This window comes from Sminthopsis crassicaudata, chromosome 2 (genome assembly GCF_048593235.1).
Source record: "Sminthopsis crassicaudata isolate SCR6 chromosome 2, ASM4859323v1, whole genome shotgun sequence".
Lineage (NCBI taxonomy): Eukaryota > Metazoa > Chordata > Mammalia > Dasyuromorphia > Dasyuridae > Sminthopsis > Sminthopsis crassicaudata.
In genome coordinates this window covers 360303442-360310136 of record NC_133618.1, presented here as the reverse complement: position 1 = coordinate 360310136, position 6695 = coordinate 360303442, and positions in this window count along the sequence as shown.

Sequence of the window (6695 nt, the reverse complement as noted above, 5' to 3'; positions counted from 1 at the left end):
TGTGTGGAGCTGAATGAGCTCTGGGAATCGTTTGATCTGGGACGCTAGATGCAAATGGAGTCCATTTTTTTGGACAGATATTTCCTCTATATAGAAGAGAGGAATATTTGTGGGACCTGACAGAGACGTCTGATCAGGTTGAACTATAAAAGTGGAAATTTTCGGGCTTGTGTAGTGGTAAAAATGGGTCAACTCTTCTCTTCCATCCCTTAAGACTCACCTCTGGGATATCTCTTGAGAAACAGGAAAAAATTAGGCCTCAAGAATTTCAAATTAAAAAGTCTTATTCACTTCTGCAACAAGGTGTAGCCCCTTTATCAAGAACTGGACAGTGAGGCCTGGCTTGTTAACGGATGTATTATTTACTCTACTATTAGGGAATTAGATCTATATTGCAGAAGACACGGTAAATGGTCAGAAGTTGCATACGTGCAAGCTTTCTGGGCCCTCTACAGGGATCCCAAATCACGGTTAACTTGCAGGATGTTTTTGCCTAAATTTACTGAGGTGGAACTGGGGAGAGACGCTGATCTCCAGCAGAACTTAATCCCAGAGCTGGACTCCGGGAATACTCTGATGCTTTGCCCTTCTCGGCTGAGAAGCAGTGACCCTTCCTTCTCACCCTGCTAATCAGGTTTCCCTGCCCCAGAGCCTCCATCCTTCTACCCCTCCCACGCAGCCTGACTCTACTACAGCTGCGGCCCAGGACTCTGATAGCTATCTCTAAGCCTTGCCTCCGGAGAGAAATGGCCAGCTCTCTGGGGATTTTTCCCACATAATGAAACTTATTGAGGGATTTACAGACATTCCTTTTCAGAGTGATCTGTCCTGGGGAGATGTTATCTCTTCTTGTCGCACTGTACAGGAGATAAGAATGATTCTGGGAGCTAACGCCCAGGTTTGCTGCTAACATGACTGGGAGGTACTAGATGGGGCCCTTGCTATTATTCCCTTCGCAAATTCTGGGGGGGAACTATGAAGAGGGGAATAGGTACAGAGAGGAGAGGAGTGGTGATACAGAGATGAGGGATCATCTTCTAACCTGTCCCATTGAAAGAATGGAAAAGGGGAATACAAAGCAGGAAGATTACGAGAATCTTATGCAAGCAGCTGATAAGAATCTTATTAGAGAATTCACTAACCTGCACCCCACTTTTCTAGAAGGGATTGCTGTCATTTCCAAGCTTTTTATCAATCAGTCTTCCCCAGATATAAGACTAAATTGGCAGAAATTGGCTCTAGAATCCCAAAATTCCACGACTCAATTATCAGAAGTCGCCTTTGGGGTATATAGGGATTGGGAGGAGGACGGATGGCTCGGAGTAAAGAGCAGACAGCAGGCACAGATTTTGGGTACTGCTATTTTTCATCGGCCCCAAAGTTTGTGCTTCAGATTTGGTCAGCCACTGGGTGAGGACAAACGGGAAGGACACCGGAAGAACGACTGCCCAGAGAAGGGAAGGACCATGGACTCCAGCCTTGCCCTCCAGGCCTCTCCATACTTGAGGTAGCGTGCCCCTGGACCAGGCTCACCTTCTTCTATTAGCAAAGCCAAGCTGCCCAGGGTAAATTTGGACTAAGCTGGTATGCCAATCTCGTTTTTTTCATATGGGAAGCCTCTGTTGTTCTACTCCTCCATTCAGATCCTACTCGCCCATCCCCCCCCCAAGGTACTGGAATTGAAGGGAGATATAAAATTGTTTGGAAACCCCATCCTGCCTTGCTGGCTTGAGGACCTCAGGTTTCCAACTATCCCTTCCTATCCTAGCCCATTGATGGGTAGGAATTAATTTGATAAAGGAAAACTAGGAGCCCAATTCTCTCTGATTAAAATCACCAAATAATCACCACATCCTCTCACATTCTCTGTGAAATCTGTGAGGAAATAGAAGTTTTAAGAACAAGGATTAAGAAATTTGGAAATTGGTTAGTTATTTGTGATTTTAAATTTTAACCTGTTGTACTAATTTGTATGTGAATGGAACTTGGCTATTTTAAAGTGACTAGAAAGTTTTTTTCCCTTAAAGCAGTCTTTAGAGCCTGCTAGAGTAAAGGCTATAAACCCTTATCTGATCAAAATCCAGCTGCAGAAAAAACCATTTGATTATGGGAAATATAATTTGGCTGTTGTCTTTGCATACTAGATTGTTTATTCTGAGTATAAGATCTTGGAATTTGTTTGAATATTGATGCATTTACTGCTAAAGAGAGATTTGCTAATTGCTGTTAGGCGAACCCTCAGAAAGGAAAAAATTGTTTGGTTTGATTCGGTTTATACGCTATACAGTGTGAATTTTACAGGTTTTGAAGGAAGAAGGATTGAGCAATTAAAGATTTGCAAGGTATTAGAAGGTATGTTACAAGAAGAAAAGTTTTTAATGGAAGGATGAAAGGAAAAAAATGTTTTTGAATAGGGGAAGGGTGAGGACAAGGAATACTCTCCTTTCCTCCTCTCCCCTCCAGGTGTTTCCGGCCGGTTTTTTTGTTTGTTTGTTTGTTTGTTTGTTTTGTTTTTTTGTTTTTTGTTTTTTGTTTTTTTTCAGTCAAGTTACTGCTGTAGCAACAAAAGAGTGATTTAAAGAGACTGGATCTAGTCTAGGTTAATTGATTGAATATTTGTTTCTTGATACAAAATGGGTTTTAATGTTTGTGCAATATGGTCATAAATGTGATCCATATTAAAAGTTTAATTGCTATTTTAAGAACTTCTTGAATTCTTATATGTGGTATTTGGACATTTTGCATAAGTTTAAAATATAAGTTTAAAGATATATTGGGTCATTCTGAGATTATTTAAAGAGCCTCAAAAATAATAGTTTTTTTTTTTTTTCTTATTTGTCCTTTTGAAAGTATTTCTGTTAAGGACAATATGCAATTTGGGATATTTTTCCATGTATTGAGTATTTTAAAAGCAAACTGAATTGAATGTATAGTGCTCATTTATGAAACATCAATTTGGATATGATAATTGTTTAAGTTGTGAAATTATTGAGACAAATTCCTTATTGTTATCAATATAAGGTTATGGTTTTCGGGGAGTTGTAAAGCTCCATCCTTTTATATGTAATCATTGTATCCTAAATGCTTGGGCAAATAAGCATTTAGCCTGGTCATCTGTCTGCTACTGTTAGAAATCACAAATGTTTTGTTTTAAGGTTTTTAATCACTTTTTTCACATAGGAAGCTGCTGGCCAATCTATTTTGGCCTCTTCACATTTTTGCAGCAGTCCTGTGGACCAGTCTTTCTATCATAAACTGTTCTAATCTTTATTTGTTAGATTTATGTTTTTGTTCTAGATCTTGGGTCAAATTACAGATATTGACTTGCTTCTGGGACCTAGATCAGCTTTAATCAGCTTTACTTGTCAGCACAGCAGACCCATCCCAAGGAATGAGAACCTACAACCATTTCTCAGCCTGCAGCAGTTTTAGAAGACACCATGGAATAGACCCTGCTTCTAGGGAACTTTGGACTGCTATGGAGAACTTTAGAAATGGTTGATGAATGACTTTTAAACCTTGTCTGGGTTATTTATTACTGTTAAAATTTGGGTTGGGAGTGGTTAAAACTGTGTAATTATTGCTGTTATTCTAAGACAGTGTGGGGACATTAGCTTTGACTTTCTCAGCATTTTCTCCTACTTCTCTTTACTAGATGGGCCATTAGCATTTTACCAGCAAAATTTTTTTCTTAAAAGAATTTAAGAGTTAACTGCTTGAGGGGGGTTATGTTGGGGGAGGTAGCCCCTTGATATTCCTTGTTTCATCTCCAACTTCCTTTGGGACTTGGACCTTTGATACAAGATCTGGTCAAACTGGTTTGGGCTATCTGGGCTAGCTGGGGTTTTACAGCCCCCATTCTAATCTGCTCAGACCAAATGCCAGCAGGAAATTCCTTTTTAGGAAGAGACTTCTGTCTGTCCCCAAAAGATAACAAGAGAATCCTTATCTTATTTACATCACTCTCCTGAACCTCCTTACATCACTGCATCTGAATGATTGTGCTCTTGTATAAAACAGAGTCCTCAAAAATCTATTCTTTGCAAAATTGGCCTTGTACCATGCAGCCATTTTGCCCACCGGCTCTCCGGTGTTTCCATTCTAATCAATAAAGACTATGTTTCCATACAGCATTAAGTAGCAAATTCATTTGCTGCTGACCCCGCCCTTGGTTACTTTGGGGAAGGAAGGAGAGAGTGAGAAAAGGAACTGACCCATCCTGGTTTAGACCTCAGTTTACTCCTCATCAAGAGGACAGAGAATTTGTTCCACTGATTGGTTATTGTGCCTGAGAATCAGAGACACTAAGTTCTTTTGAGAGAAGCAGCCCTTCCCTCCATAGATTGTATAAATCAAAATATGAGACCAATTCACTTTCAGAACTTCCTCTTTTCCTTTTTCCTTTGCATCTTCTTTTAGAGTTTAGCCGGCAAAGAAATAATTTATAATAGCTAACATTGAGAGGTTTAAAGGTTTACAAAGCATTTTATAAATATCTCATTTTATCTCACAACACTGGACTACTGTTGATGAGAGTTAGGGAAAGGGAACCCCCTTTTTGGGTCGGCGCATAGATAATCCCATGAGGCGCAAAGTCCCCTGTAAATGAATTTACAGGCACAAAAACCTAGATTGATAAAAGAGGGTTTATTGTAGGGATTTGGAAGTAAAGTTTAGTTAGTAAAGTTGAGGGTAGAGATAAAAGGGCACTGGATTAGGTCTGGTGGGCAGAAACCCGTGGCATGACCAACATAAGGATGCCAAGCTTAGGACTTCTGCAAACATGGACTCTAAAGTAGCCATGGGGGCTGTTGGTGATCTTGAAGGTGGGTGGAGTCCCAGGCTCCTGGCCTGCTTTCAGCCAGGGTCAGCATTGAATAGAATTCAATGGATTTAAACTGTGGGGATTGGGAAAACCCAAGTTAGCTCAGATCCAGTGGGGGCTGGGGAAACCCCATTGACCAGGATTTGTAAGTCAAAGGTCAGCCATGGTGGGGGGGTTTCTTGAAAGGACCTCAACCCCCATCACTTTTATTAATCCTTTTTGCAAATAAGACACAGAAGTTAAGCCACTCGCCCAGCATCATACATTCAGACAGCTTTTAAGCATATCCAAAGTATTTGAACTTGTCCTACCTGTCTTCAAGTCCAATGTTCAAGTCCACTGTACCACCTAGTTGCCTATAGCTAATTATAGCAGAATGTGGCCGAGCCAAACATGCATGTCTTCTCAGCCCCAAAAGGTAGTTCGTGTATAATGTTTGTGACCCAAAATTCTTCTGCTAAAAGAAGGGAAATTTTAAATTTAATTTAGTACCCTAGGCAGCATGATCCCAGAATCTTTGGAAATTGCCTCATGTTTAACTAATTCCAGGTGTGTTCATGAGTTTAAACATTTGGACACTAGCTTCCTAGAGGGAAACTTCCTTAACAGTGTGCTTCTAAAAGCAGATAACACATATAGAATCACTCTGCTATTAAAATCACGGGAAAGTATGCCATGAGGAGGGTTAAAGTTTTGTTCCTTGCAAACTCCACTCCTAATCCTCATGTAACTCAGATGATGCAAGCCCATCCATCAGATGATTACCTGTTAAGAAGCCTCATCCCACAAAGTGTATTTACTTTCTGGGTGGAATATTTGAATGCTTCTTATATTTCTCTATCCCGTCATGGGCTTCTGTTAGTCCTTTGTGTCTTATGCAGTTTCTGTGGTGGTAAAATAAAATCTATTCCATACCCAATGTCAGAGCTGTACACTATGCTCCCATGGGAGTTACCCATATTTGGGGAAACCTAGACACAAACTTAAATTTTATCTTAGAGATTTCTCTAAAATGAAACTCTTAAAAGTGAAGGCATAATGAACCTTCTTAGGGTTAAGCTTCCAAGCTTAGAACCCAGCATATATATACACATATATATCAGAGTCTATACATATATATACATATATATATATATATGTATATTAGATTTTATATATATATATATCAGAGTCCATAAAGGACACTGGATCACAGGTTAACCAAAAAATAAAAATTAATTGTATGTACAGAGAAATGCCAAGGAAGTCATTTATATTAATTACATTAAAGATACTTTCTATTTTTTGTCTAATCAAAAGAGGATACAATTTCCAAAATTTCATTTCATATGCAATTTTTTATTTCAAATCCATACATGTATAAAGTGAAATATAATTGGACATTTTCTCTTCCTTTTTTATTGCTGTAAAACTTCTGAACTTCATAGTCCACTTAAAGAAAACTATAAGGCAGAGTTCAGCTTTAAACAGACCTCTGAAGGGAATAGGTTCAATGTTCTATCCCTACATCTAATTATATGAGCTTTTTCTGGCTACCATAAGTTACAAGGAATGTATAGATTCAATGATGTCAGTAACTGAGGCCTTATTCATCCCTTAACCCAAATACAGCCAGAAAATGATGAATGCCCTCATTATTGTAAGGTTTCTTGGCTACCCATATATATGAAACCTTATAGAGAATGTCTTTTCTGTGTTATGTCTCATGTGTACTGAGAAACCACTGTACCCCAGACAGAACCAATAATCCAAATTTCATTCCTATCATATGTTTGCCCAAAGATTCCACTGGGTTTGGTATAGAACAAGACATACTTGTTTCAAACACACTTTCCTAAGCCCCACTTCAGACTGTACAGTCAATTCTGTC